This window comes from Aquarana catesbeiana, linkage group LG08 (genome assembly GCF_042186555.1).
Source record: "Aquarana catesbeiana isolate 2022-GZ linkage group LG08, ASM4218655v1, whole genome shotgun sequence".
NCBI lineage: Eukaryota > Metazoa > Chordata > Amphibia > Anura > Ranidae > Aquarana > Aquarana catesbeiana.
In genome coordinates, this window is record NC_133331.1 from 301,536,529 (window position 1) to 301,551,721 (window position 15,193).

Genomic DNA, 15,193 nt, shown 5'->3' on the forward strand with positions numbered 1-15,193 from the left:
CCTCCTTAACAACCGGTAGTATTTAGGAGTGGGTGTCCGCCGTGTCCTTAAGAATCGATGAGTCATCAGCTGACAGCGGGCTTCCCCTGCCGACAGCTGAATATAAACAAAAGCGTGAGGGCCCCCTTCCCAATCCATACCAGGTTCTTCGGGTCTGGTATGGATTTTGGGGGGAACCCCACACCAAGATTAAAAAAGGTAAACGTGTGGGGCCACCCCCCCCCCCCCATGATTCATACCAGATCCTTATCTGAGCATGCAGCCTGGCAGGTCAGAAAAGTGGGGGGGGAGTGAGCACCCACCCCCCTGAACCATACCAGGTCACATGCCCTCAATATGGGGAGATGTGGACAAGAGCCTCTATATGATCCATATATGATCTGCAAATTGTTTATAATTTAAAAACCAGGAAATCCGATGTAGTGATTACCACTTCAGCCCCGGAAGATTTTACCCCCTTCCTAACCCGAGCACTTTTTACAATTTGGCACTGCGTCGCTGTAACTGACAATTGCGCGGTCATGCAATGCTGTACCCAAACAAAATTTGCGTCCTTTTTTCTCCCACAAATAGAGCTTTCTTTTGGTGGTATTTGATCACCTCTGCTTTTTTTATTTTTTGCGCTATTAAAAAAAAAAATCGTAAATTTAAAAAAAAAAAAAAAAAAACATTTTTTACTTTTTGCTATAATAAATATCCCCAAAAATGTTTTTAAAAAGCAAATTACTTCATCAGCTTAGGTCAATATATATTTTTCTACATATTTTTGGTAAAAAAAAAAATATCACAGTAAGAGTATATTGATTGGTTTGCGCAAAAGTTATATCCTCTACAAACTATGGGAAAGATTTATGGCATTTTATTATTATTTTTTTTTTTTTACTAGTAATGGCGGCGATCTGCGATTTTTAGCAGTACTGCGACATTGCGATGGACAGATCGGACACTTTTGACACATTTTTGGGACCATTGAGATTTACACAGTGATCAGAGCTATAAATATGCGCCCATCACTGTGTAAATGTCACTGGTAGGAAAGGGGTTAACACTAGGGGGCAATCAAGGGGTTAAATGTGTGTTCCCTAGGTGTGTTCTAACTGTGAGGGGATTGGACTGACTGGGGGGAGGAGACATATTGTTGTTCCTACCTAGTAGGAACAAACAATATGTCTCCTCTCTTCTAACAGAACAGGAATTTGTGTGTTTACACACACAAATCCCCGTGCTGGCCCTCGTGTATGCGATCGCGCCCGCCGGCCAGGCGCATCGGGTCCCCCGCGCATGGCCTCTGGCGGCTCTTAAAGGAAACCCTGTACCGGTACGGGGTTTCGCGCAGCGTTGCCATTGTGCCGCAGTAAATATGCGTGAGCCGATCGGGAACCGGTTAACCACTAATGCATTTTAGCTAATGAAGACTCAGTCAAAGCTTTTTATTATTATAGAATTTGCAGATAGATGGACTCAGTGTGGACACTTTTCCGATTGAATTTGGAGGGAGAACAGGAGTCCAGCTGTGAAATTGACCAATTCCACTGACATGGAGGTGGAGCTTAAAATCGATTTCTTTTTGAACTATTGACTTTTTTAAATTTCTTTCCAACAGATGGCGGTGATGTCAGGAAGACCTCGGAGAGACCTCTTCTATTATTATTATGGTATGGCAACACAGAAGCTAATGCCATCCCACAGGTTCCTCCAGGAATAAATCCAAATACACAAAATTTACATCACAGACCTTCCTGTCCGGAGACATCAATGGATCCCTCTGATCAGGGGGAATCTTCTCATCAATCACATACTATGATTGCAAATATCCATGTAAGATCTCACACTGCAGATCGATCAACAGATCCTTCTAATCCCAACAAATCTTCCTCATCCAATGAACGAGTTCACCGACGTGAGAATCTATTCTCGTATTTAGAGTGTGGGAATTCTGTCAATCCGAATGTAAACCTTGTGCAATACCAGAAATCTCACACGGGTGAGCGTCCTCATTCATGTTCAGAGTGCGGGAAATCTTTCACTCGTAGAAGAGGCCTTACTAACCATAAGAGACTTCACACGGGTGAGCGTCTTCAGTCATGTTCAGAGTGCGGAAAATTATTCCTAAACAAAAAAGCGCTTGTTAGACATCAGAAAGTTCACACGGGTGAACGTCCTTATTCATGTTCAGAGTGTGGGAAATCTTTCATTCATACAAAGGACCTTTTTGAGCATCAGAAAATTCACACAGGTGAGCGTCCTTATTCTTGTTCAGAGTGTGGGAAATCATTCATTCACAATAGAACACTTGTTAACCATCAGAGAATTCACACGGGTGAGCGTCCTTATTTATGTTCACAGTGCGGAAAATCTTTCACTCATAAAGAAAGTCTTGTTATACATCAGAAAGTTCACATGGGTGAGCGTCACTCATGTTCAGAGTGCGGGAAATCTTTCACTCGTAAAGGAGACCTTGTTAAACATCAGAGAATTCACACTGGTGAGCATTCTTACTTATGTTCAGAGTGTGGAAAATCATTTGATAGGAAATATGAACTTGTCCAACACCAGAAAATACAGTGTAGTGTGGATGGTGGGAGCTGTCGGTGAATGTAGTGTGGATGGTGGAGGAGATCTGTCGGAGAAGGTAGTGTGGATGGTGGAGGAGATCTGTCGGAGAATGTAGTGTGGATGGTGGAGGAGAGCTGTCGGAGAAGGTAGTGTGGATGGTGGAGGAGATCTGTCGGAGAATGTAGTGTGGATGGTGGAGGAGATCTGTCGGAGAAGGTAGTGTGGATGGTGGAGGAGATCTGTCGGAGAATGTAGTGTGGATGGTGGGAGGAGAGCTGTCGGAGAATGTAGTGTGGATGGTGGAGGAGATCTGTCGGAGAATGTAGTGTGGATGGCGAAGGATATCTGTCGGAGAATGTAGTGTGGATGGTGGAGGAGAGCTGTCGGAGAATGTAGTGTGGATGGTGGAGGAGATCTGTCGGAGAATGTAGTGTGGATGGCGAAGGATATCTGTCGGAGAATGTAGTGTGGATGGTGGAGGAGAGCTGTCGGAGAATGTAGTGTAGATAGTGGAGGAGAGATGTCGGAGAATGTAGTGTGGATGGTGGAGGAGAGCTGAGAATGTAGTGTGGATGGTGAGAGGAGATCTGTCGGAGAATGTAGTGTGGATGGTGGAGGAGAGCTGTCGGAGAATGTAGTGTGGATGGTGGATGAGAGCTGTCGGAGAATGTAGTGTGGATGGTGAGAGGAGATCTGTCGGAGAATGTAGTGTGGATGGTGGAGGAGAGCTGTCGTAGAATGTAGTGTAGATGGTGGAGGAGATCTGTCGGAGAATGTAGTGTGGATGGTGGGGGAGATCTGTCGGAGAATGTAGTGTGGATGATGGAGGAGATCTGTCGGAGAATGTAGTGTGGATGGTGGAGGAGATCTGTCGGAGAATGTAGTGTGGATGGTGGAGGAGAGCTGTCGGAGAATGTAGTGTGGATGGTGGAGGAGATCTGTCGGAGAATGTAGTGTGGATGGTGGAGGAGAGCTGTCGGAGAATGTAGTGTGGATGGTGGAGGAGATCTGTCGGAGAATGTAGTGTGGATGGTGAAGGAGAGCTGTCGGAGAATGTAGTGTGGATGGTGGAGGAGATCTGTCGGAGAATGTAGTGTGGATGGTGGAGGAGATCTGTCGGAGAATGTAGTATGGATGGTGGAGGAGAGCTGTCGGAGAATGTAGTGTGGATGGTGGGAGGAGATCTGTCGGAGAATGTAGTGTGGATGGTGGAGGAGAGCTGTCGGAGAATGTAGTGTGGATGGTGGAGGAGAGCTGTCGGAGAGTGTAGTGTGGATGGTGGGAGGAGAATGTAGTGTGGATGGTGGAGGAGATCTGTCGGAGAATGTAGTGTGGATGGTGGGAGGAGAGCTGTCAGAGAATCTAGTGTGGATGGTGAAGGAGAGCTGTCGGAGAATGTAGTGTGGATGGTGGGAGGAGAGCTGTCAGAGAATCTAGTGTGGATGGTGAAGGAGAGCTGTCGGAGAATGTAGTGTGGATGGTGGAGGAGATCTGTCGGAGAATGTAGTGTGGATGGTGGAGGAGAGCTGTTGTAGAATGTAGTGTAGATGGTGGAGGAGAGCTGTCTTAGAATGTAGTGTGGATGGTGGAAGGAGAACTGTCAGAGAATGTAGTGTGGATGGTGGAGGAGAGCTGTCGTAGAATGTAGTGTGGATGGTGGGAGGAGATCTGTTGGAGAATGTAGTGTGGATGGTGGAGGAGAGCTGTCGGAGAATGTAGTGTGGATGGTGGAGGAGAGCTGTCGGAGAGTGTAGTGTGGATGGAGGGGTAAGAGCTGTCGGAGAATGTAGTGTGGATGGTGGAGGAGAGCTGTCGGAGAATGTAGTGTGGATGGTGGAGGAGAGCTGTCGGAGGGTGTAGTGTGGATGGAGGGGAGAGAGCTGTCAGAGAATGTAGTGTGGATGGTGGAGGAGAGCTGTCGTAGAATGTAGTGTAGATGGTGGAGGAGAGCTGTCTTAGAATTTAGTGTGGATGGTGGAGGAGATCTGTTGGAGAATGTAGTGTAGATGGTGGAGGAGAGCTGTCTTAGAATTTAGTGTGGATGGTGGAAGGAGAAGTGTTGGAGAATGTAGTGTGGATGGTGGAGGAGATCTGTCAGAGAATGTAGTGTGGATGGTGGGAGGAGATCTGTCAGAGAATGTAGTGTGGATGGTGGAGGAGAACTGTTGGAGAATGTAGTGTGGATGGTGGAGGAGATCTGTCGGAGAATGTAGTGTGGATGGTGGAGGAGATCTGTCGGAGAATGTAGTGTGGATGGTGGAGGAGAACTGTCGGAGAATGTAGTGTGGATGGTGGAGGAGATCTGTCGGAGAATGTAGTGTGGATGGTGGAGGAGATCTGTCGGAGAGTGTAGTGTGGATGGAGGGGAGAGAGCTGTCAGAGAATGTAGTGTGGATGGTGGAGGAGAGCTGTCGGAGAATGTAGTGTGGATGGTGGAGGAGAGCTGTCGTAGAATGTAGTGTAGATGGTGGAGGAGAGCTGTCTTAGAATGTAGTGTGGATGGTGGAAGGAGAACTGTTGGAGAATGTAGTGTCGATGGTGTAGGAGATCTGTCGGAGAATGTAGTGTGGATGGTGGGAGGAGATCTGTTGGAGAATGTAGTGTGGATGGTGGAGGAGAGCTGTTGTAGAATGTAGTGTAGATGGTGGAGGAGAGCTGTCTTAGAATTTAGTGTGGATGGTGGAAGGAGAACTGTTGGAGAATGTAGTGTGGATGGTGGAGGAGATCTGTCGGAGAATGTAGTGTGGATGGTGGGAGGAGATCTGTCGGAGAATGTAGTGTGGATGGTGGAGGAGAGCTGTCGTAGAATGTAGTGTAGATGGTGGAGGAGAGCTGTCTTAGAATGTAGTGTGGATGGTGGAAGGAGAACTGTTGGAGAATGTAGTGTGGATGGTGGAGGAGATCTGTCGGAGAATGTAGTGTGGATGGTGGGAGGAGATCTGTCGGAGAATGTAGTGTGGATGGTGGAGGAGAGCTGTCGTAGAATGTAGTGTAGATGGTGGAGGAGAGCTGTCTTAGAATGTAGTGTGGATGGTGGAAGGAGAACTGTTGGAGAATGTAGTGTGGATGGTGGAGGAGAGCTGTCGGAGAATGTAGTGTGGGTGGTGGAGGAGAGCTGTCGGAGAATGTAGTGTGGATGGTGGAGAACTGTCAGAGAATGTAGTGTGGATGGTGGAGGAGAGCTGTCGGAGAATGTAGTGTGGATGGTGGAGGAGAGCTGTCTTAGAATGTAGTGTGGATGGTGGAAGGAGAACTGTTGGAGAATGTAGTGTGGATGGTGGAGGAGAGCTGTCGGAGAATGTAGTGTGGATGGTGGAGGAGAGCTGTCGTAGAATGTAGTGTAGATGGTGGAGGAGAGCTGTCGTAGAATGTAGTGTAGATGGTGGAGGAGAGCTGTCTTAGAATGTAGTGTGGATGGTGGAAGGAGAACTGTTGGAGAATGTAGTGTGGATGGTGGAGGAGAGCTGTCGGAGAATGTAGTGTGGATGGTGGAGGAGATCTGTCGGAGAATGTAGTGTGGATGGTGGAGGAGAGCTGTCGGAGAATGTAGTGTGGATGGTGGAGGAGAGCTGTCGGAGAATGTAGTGTGGATGGTGGAGGAGAGCTGTCGGAGAATGTAGTGTGGATGGTGGAGGAGAGCTGTCAGAGTATGTAGCGAGGATAAATGGGGGAGTGATGCGAGAGCTCATAGTATTAATGGTGGGAGGTGGAGCTGCTGAGGAACATATTGTGGGTTTTGTGTCACATGCATCTCTTGCATGCTCCAACTCCAGGTTATTCCCTTCCTGCTTTCTCCAGCACTGCAGCCCAATCACAGAATGAGCACTATCCTAAAGGGCTTACAAGTAAGTTGCCCACTTTTTGATTTTCATGCCCTTACGCTAGCAGCAAGACCCCTCTGTTTTCCCAAGTGATCTGTCAGCCATCTGCACCTATTGAGAGTTGATTCCCAATCTCTGACAGTGTATTTGGGGGGAGCTCCCAGAAAATGTAGTACAGACATTGAAAAAAGAAATACAACACAGGGGTGCAAAGTGTTTTTAGTGATATGGACACTACTTAGAGAACAATGTGTGATGAGGATAAAGACACTGATGATAAAGAAATGTCCCTACCAGGGTTTGGTTACATTGCCCCCGGCCTCTGAAGTTCAAAGAGCTGACCGGGGACCATTTGGTCCTCGACCAGCTCTATGGTAAACGACCGCCCGATTCATTCTCCGGCTTGCTAATCGCACGGGCGAGCCGGTATAAACACTGAAGGGTGGTGGGAGGACGGTGGGGGGGGGGAGTCCCTTCCCGCTGCCTGTAAAAACAATCAAGCGATCCGATATGATTGTTTTTACATGACAGGGAATCGCCGGCGGAAAAAGAAGATATCTAAATGACATCACTAGGATTTAACCACTTAAACTCCAGGACATCATATGATGTCCGCCAAAGGAGAAGTGGTTTAAATCAACCCCAATGTGTGTACTGAGGATTTTTCTGCATTGCAGCATAAAACTCCTGATAAGAGCCGCATATCCGTTCCTGGTAAATTCATTCCTGGTGATAGAATTCTCCAGCACTGAAGGTTGTGTTAATTACCAAGAGCTGAGCTCTATGCACTGAACACTTTCAGGAAACTCCCAACTTTCGTGGCGAAATCCCAGATGAAAAGAGGAAATTCTAATATCTTTTGATAAAAATGAGAAGATATATTATCCACTAAATAGAATAGTTATGTTAAATGTGTAGTTTCTCATTTCTGTCTGTTGCTCTTTTGGCTGTATTACTGTGTCTTCTATATGGTTATAAATTGAAAGGATTTTTAAGGATTTAAAGAAAAAAATAAATTAAATGAGTCCTGTGTATTATGGGAACATTTAAACATATTGTTAAAAAAAAATATATATACACAGTATCTCACAAAAGTGAGTAAAAGTGAGTACACCCCTTACACTTTAAATATTTTTTGTTATTTCTTTTCATGTGACAACACTGAAGAAATGACACTTTGCTACAATGTAAAGCAGTGAGTGTACAGCTTGCATAACAGTGTAAATTTGCTGTCCCCTCAAAATAACTCAACACACAGCCATTAATGTCTAAACCGCTGGCAACAAAAGCGAGTACACCCCTAAGTGAAAATGTCCAAATTGGGCCCAAAGTTTCAATATTTTGTGTGGCCACCATTACTTTCCACCACTGCCTTAACCCTCTTGGGCATGGAGTTCACCAGAGCTTCACAAATTACCACTGGAGTCCTCTTCCCCTCCTCCATGACGACATCACGCAGCTGGTGGATGTTAGAGACCTTGCGTTCCTCCACCTTCCGTTTGAAGATGCCCCACAGATGCTCAATAGGGTTTAGGTCTGGAGACATGCTTGGCCAGTCCATCACCTTTAGCCTCAGCCTCTTTAGCAAGGCAGTGGTCATGTTGGAGGTGTGTTTGGGGTCGTTATCATGTTGGAATACTTCCCTGCGGCCCAGTCTCCAAAGGGAGGGGATCATGCTCTGCTTCAGTATGTCACAGTATGTGTTGGCATTCATTGACCCCCAATGAACTGTAGCTTCCCAGTGCCGATGTTCTATCGAATAGTGCCCTCCTTCAAAAAATGCTCGCACATGTGCAGTATGGAACTGCTCTCCAGCTGATTTGCTGATCAGCTGGCATGAAATCACCATAGCGCATGCGCACATCGTAGGAGGAATTTTTCAAAGGGAGACCGCATTTGACGGCCAGAACTGAAAGCTATGCAAACAGCGGAGGGAGACTAGTTGTCAGATTGTGCCTCGCTGTTGCGGGGCGGGTTGTGGGTGTGTTGAAGGGCGGGTTTTGTCTGTGTTGAAACCCGCCCTTACACACAGGCAAAACCCGCCATTCAACACACCAAACCCGCCCGGCAACACACACTAAACCTGACCTTGAGCACACTGAAAACCCGCCCGCAACAGCGAGGCACAATCTGACTACGGTCTCCTTCCGCTGTTTGCATAGCTTTCAATTCTGGCTGTCAAATATTGTGGGCTTTTTGTGCATTATCTTTAGAAGAGGCTTCCTTCTGGGACGACAGTTATGCAGACCAGTTTGGTGCAGTGTGCGATGTATGGTCTGAGCACTGACAGGCTGACCCCCCACCCCTTCAACCTCTGCAGCAATGCTGGCAGCACTCATACGTTTATTTCCCAAAGACAACCTTTGGATATGACGCTGAGCACGTGCACTCAACTTCTTTGGTCGTCCACGGTGAGGCCTGTTCTGAGTGGAACCTGTCCTGTTAAACCGCTGTATGGTCTTGGCCACCGCGCTGCAGCTCAGTTTCAGGGTTTTACCAATCTTCTTATAACCTAGGCCATCTTTATGTAGAGCAACAGTTTTTTTTTTCAGATCCTCAGAGAGTTCTTTGCCATGAGGTGCCATGTTGAACTTCCAGTGACCAGTATGAGAGAATGAGAGCAATAACACCAAATTTAACACACCTGCTCCCCATTCACACCTGAAACCTTGTAACACTAACGAGTCACTTGACACTGGGGAGGAAAACTGGCTAATTGTGCCCAATTTGGACATTTTCACTTAGGGGTGTACTCACTTTTGTTGCCAGCGGTTTAGACATTAATAGCTGTGTGTTGAGTTATTTTGAGGGGACAGCAAATTTACACTGTTATACAAGCTGTACACTCACTACTTTACATTGTAGCAAAGTGTCATTTCTTCAGTGTTGTCACATTAAAAGATATATAATAAAATATTTACAAAAATTTGAGGGGTGTACTTACTTTTGTGAGATACTGTGTGTGTGTATATATATATATACTGTATATATTGAGATTAGTTTCTCATTTCTGTAACCAGAATTGTACTGGAGTCTGTTGTTTTTTTTAGATGTATTATTATGTATTCTATATGGCTATAAATAAAGATTAAAAAAAAAGTACTGTGTTTATTGGTAACCATTTTAAAATATTTTTCAAAATAATATACAGTGTGTGTGTAAAAAAAAATATATATATATATATATATATATATATATATATACTGTATATGCAATATGCAATTAATGTGTGTACTCTGTAAATGTGTGCATCGATTTCAATTTGGTTTTTCATTTGTTTCTTTTGCCATAATTTTAAATGAGCCTAAGGTACCTGGGTTTGATTCAGCGCAGGTTCAGCAGATGCTACCATAGTTTGGATCCTGAAGCTGAACCATAGATATCAGTAATGGACATTTTCTTGACTAATTGGCAAGAGATTGTCAAACACAAGGAGTTGGGCAGTGGCCTGAGGGATATGTACCTATGCTAAAAAAAATTAAAAATAAAACATTATTAAAGTTTTTTAATAAAAAAAATTCCTTCAAAATGCATGCTTAGGGGATGCCTTAAAACTGTATGTGGTTTCACAGAACATTACAATCCTCAGGGACCACGTTATTGATAACATAGCGTGGCATCAAGTAAACTGTGCATGTGATCATTTAATTTCCTTTTCTCATTGGCTCAAATACAGCAGCAGCAGCAACCCAATATGATTGATTTCCAGTCCAAAAAAGGTCTTTTATTATGTAGGTTTTTCAAAGACAGCATTTTTCGTTTCAGTAGTGTCAGACCATAAAGTGAGCACTGGAAGTAGCAGGGACAATATACAGTATCTACTGAATAAACTATTTAAAAAGTGAATGCTATCAACTTTATGTAAATTCCCAAAGAGTGGCAAATCGTTTGAGCTGGCGACCATGCTGGAATGACTGGATCAGTCACTGATCATGGGTGGATGGTTTTGTGGGCAAGTAGGAAGGAATTCCTTCAGGGGGTTGTGCTCAGTATTAGATGATGGCGATGGAACCTCTTGGGGGTTAGGTCTTCTGCCTTTTGGGTACGGCCTTATGGTCATTTCCACGTGTAGATTTGGAAAAGTAGGAAGGAAGGAGTGCCCAGTGTCCAAAGCAATGCAAACTTGGAGGTAGTAAAAGGTGTTTATTGAAAGTATTGATAAGTACATCAAGCCAACTTGTTTTGGGGCAGTCCTTTCCTCTGAAACTTGTTGGCTTGATGTACTTATTACTTTCAATAAACACCTTTTAACCTACCTTCAAATTTGCTTTCCTTTGTACACTGGGTGCTCCTTCCGTCCTACTTTTACAAAGAGTGGCAAAAGAAGTCACGTGTGCTCTTATTTTTAGTACCACTCTGTATTCTGTACAAAAACTATCAAAATTTGTTTATTCCAGAGATGAGGCAGTTGTTTTACCAAACTTAAAAATGCCATTGTGATGTTTCAGAGACAACAGCCAAACATGGTACAGTTCCTGAAATAGCAACTAGTGAATGTGTTTTTCAAAGACAGCAGCTAGTGATATAGACTTGTTTCCAATTATGGTATATATAAAGAAAAAGATAAAAATCATTGTGTCATCACCTCTGCTGGAGATATAGAGGGGAGTATCCTATAAGGAATCAGATACCTCAAACTCTATCTCATGCACCATTGCCTCATGCACAGTCAGATCATCCCCATATAATTATAACGGGGTGGATGGTAGCGTGATCCTCTAGATATATGAGCATATATTTAAGGAGGACTGAAGGTCCAAAAAGAATTCTTTCAAGAGGATCAATCGGTCAATTATAAACAGCTTTATTAAAGTATATTTAGTAAAAATAGAACATGAAAAATTGCAAAAACCTCCAACATAACAAAAAGTTAACGTTGTCAAAACCAGACAAGAAGCAGCTGCAGATACCTATACAAATCACACATCCAACACACACTCATCCAATCCGATGGTTGAATCAAAGAGGCACTAGTGCAAGTGACTGCAGTATAATGTGGTTTAAAGCGGAGTTCCACCCAAAAATTGAACTTCCGCTTTTTGGATTCCTCCCCCCTCCGGTGTCACATTTGGCACCTTTCAGGGGGAGGGGGGAGCAGATACCTGTATAATCCAGGTACTTGCTCCCACTTCCGGGCATAGATCACCGCAGTATCCGCAGTTATCTAAGCCATGTCCGGCCCCTCCTTTGCCCCCCCCCCCCCGCTGTCTTCTGGAAGACACACAGGTCCTAAAAGGCAGCAGGGACGAGTGAGATCGCGCAGCACGACTTGCGCACGCGCAGTAGGGAACCAGGCTTACCGAAGATGCCGGCACCTCCACCCGTGAGCCGAGGGACAGATCGGCTTTGGGTGAGGACATTGCGGGCGCCCTGGGCAGGTAAATGTCCAAAAAAATTAAAAGTCAGCAGCTGCAGTATTTGTAGCTGCTGACTTTTATTTTTTTTTTTGGCAGAATTCCGCTTTAACTACAATTAGTCTATGACTTTAATGGTAGTACAGGACCAGACGTGATGTGGAGTATATGATGGATGGATGGCTGAGTCCGCTTAAACAGAGTCAATTAGTGGTGCATTTGCATAGTCCAGCTGTAGATTCAGGTATAGGCTGAATAGAGTCTGCGCACCGATATACTGAATGGTAGCCAAACAGCTAATATACACAAAGTAATTCAGTGCGATCTCACCACTCCCCAGCCATGCAAAAGGCTCCTAATGCCTCATAGAGGTGGTCCACCAAAGCACTCTTTGTTTGTGCCGCTCTGTATGTGCAGTGTCAGTACACAGGTAGATAATGTGGGTATAGGAGTCTGCAGGGTCTGGTCTAGGAATGAATGTCACAGGGGTAATGACGCTGTGCTGACATGTTTCACTCGTGAACACTCTGAAGAAGCTCATGTTCACTAGCGAAACATGTCAGCACGGTATCATTACCCCTGTAACGTCCATTCCTAGAGTATGGACAGGCTGTAGTTGCTGAGTGACTGAATGGGCATATTTTAAGTGTAAATACTGTAAAACATTTAGGTTTTACTTGTTAGACTAATAAGGAAAAAATAATTTGCACTGCAGAAATCAAGGCTATTTGAACAGCCTGCATTTTCTTAGGCATGTTTCTTTAGCAAGGCCTTTGTTGGATAGGCCACAATTTCTAAGGGAGAGAGCAAGCACATTACATCTGGAAGCAAAACATGTGTGTCCTGTTTTTGAGACTGGTGATAGGATATTTGTCCCACGGATACCAAGCCTGTATGGAAAAGCTGCAATTTTTGAGTGATTGAGCATGCATATTGCATCTGGAAAAAGTTTTTTTGTGTAAAATTTCAAATGTAAAGGTTGAACAGAATTGACCACACTTGCCAAGCCTCCATTGGAATAGGCTGCACTTTCTTGAAAAAATTGTAAATAGATTACACCTGAAAGCAAAAAAATGGCTTCCTTTTTGACAGACTGAATAATAAAACATAGACAGATTTGCTACTAAACTAGTAATGCTTTTTCCTGAGAGAGAGAACAGGTAAAAATAAAGTGTTTCCAAAAATTAGTCACATTAACACATTTGCACTATATGCAGTCTACAGCACAGGTGTTTGACTACCTGCCTCACTAATGTGCGTCTCCCTCATTTTCCGCCTTTTGACTATCTGGTACCGAAGTAAAGTTGGAGACCTTGTCATAATGCTCCTCACTGGAGCCAATTTGGCAGTATGATACAGCTGCAAAAACATCTGTGCCAATTGGTTTTCTTTGCCTGTTGCCTCCTCCATCTATGCTTCTACTGTTCTCCTCCTCCCCTGTGCACACATCACCCTCCCTGCAAACAGTTCCTCCTTTCCTGTACTTGCTGCCACCCTTTCTGTACACATTGCCCCACCCCCCTCCCCTGCACACATCACCCCCATTGTGTACATTGCCCTCTTGACCACCTTGCTCACACTAACCCCCTCCCTGTACACACTGCCCCACTCCACACATGGGTGTCCTAATAGGGGAGGTACAGCCAGCAGTGAGCCCTGCCCCCTCATCTTTCTGCTGCACCCTGCCACCTAATCTCTTCTGTATATTGAAGATTGAGGATTGTAGTAGCCGGCCTGTGCTGTTGTTAGTTTGTGCTTTGATGAATAAAAGTGCACCTCTTCAACTGTTCCTCCAGAGCCTCTGGTTTATAGACCAGATACATCCTAAATATAGAACCATTTATCCAACTGTCCATCCAGAGACTCTGGTTTATAGACCAGATACATCCTAAATTTAGAGCCATTTATCCAACTGTCCATCCAGAGCCTCTGGTTTATAGACCAGATGCATCCTAAATATAGAACCATTTATCCAACTGTCCATCCAGAGCCTCTAGTTTATAGACCATATGCATCCTAAATATAGAGCCATTTGTCCAACTGTCTCCCTGCCCCAAAGCACCTTGTCCCCATGTTAATGAGGACAAGGGCCTCTATATGATCCATATATGGGTCCATATATGATCTGCACATTCTTTTAACTTTTTAATCCAGGGAAATACAGGCAATCCAATGTAGTAATAAACCACTAATGCATTTTAGCTAATGGGTAGCTAATAGCTTTTTATTATTATAGAATTTGCCAATAAATGGACTCGGAAGTAAACAAATTTGAATGAATTTGGAGGAAGAACAGGAGCCCAACTGTGAGATCAACCGGTTCCTATGATGTGGAGGTGGAGCTTAAAATCTATTTCTTTTTGAACTACTGACATTTTTTTTTTTACGTTTTTAAATTTCTTTCCAACAGATGGATGTGATGTCAGGAATTCCTCGGAGAGACATCTTCTAATATCAGCTGATTGTAAGTCAGAAGATAATGTCATCACACAGGATCCTCCAGGAGGAAAGCCAAATACACAAAATATAAATCACAGACCTTATTGTCCGGAGACATCAATGGATCCCTCTGATCAGGGGGAATCTTCTCATCAATCACATACTATGATTGCAATATCCCTAGTGACTGAGAGGACTCAGAATTGAATGCCTCTGCAAACTTATGCTGCATGGCCTCCCTGATTTGGTATCAAGGAGAGGGATCATTACTGTCTGGCAACCTTTCTTGATCCACATTACAAGGGTAAGGTTTCAGAACTCATCCTGCCTTCGCAGAGGGAGCAGAGGATGAAACATCTTCAGGAGGCCTTGAAGAAAGGTTTGTGCAACGCTTTCTGAATGCACATTCAGTGCTGCTGGAGGGTTTGTAACTGATCAAAGAGTGCGCCTGTCCACAGACTCCGTTGATAGGCTCACAATCATAAAAATGAATCAGTCTTGTCTCAGCAGCTATCAAGCACCTGATGCTGATGTAACTGATTGAATTTGCTATGGATGTGGGATCCCTTGAAGACTGCCTATGCTAACTATCCTATTCCTCCTCAATCTTGATGATGCTAGCTTACAACAATATTTTTGGTTTAGGGCACCACCACCCAAGGCCCAATTTTTCTGCCCCTGTTTAACAGGGGCATGTAATTACAATTTTTGATCTAATATTTTACAGCAGGGCCCGTTCCTGCGCCCAACAAGAGTATCTATGAGGGCTCACAGTGTTGTGGCACCACCACCACTGCCCAAGGCCCAATTTTTCTGCCCCTGTTTAACAGGGGCATGTAATTACAATTCTTGATGTAATATTTCACAGCAGGGCCCGTTCCTGCGCCCAACAAGAGTAACTGTGAGGGCTTACAGTGTTGTGGCACCACCACAAAATGACCAATTTTTCTGCCCCTGTTAAACAGGGGCATGCAATTACAATTTTTAAAATAATATTTCACAGCAGGGCCCGTTCCTGCGCTC

At 44.5% G+C, this 15,193-nt stretch overlaps 1 protein-coding gene across 1 annotated transcript in view; it reads left to right on the forward strand.

Annotated features, from left to right (window-relative positions):
• LOC141106868 (uncharacterized) overlaps positions 1–15,193 on the forward strand; it is a 210,441-nt gene that overhangs the window by 7,734 nt on the left and 187,514 nt on the right.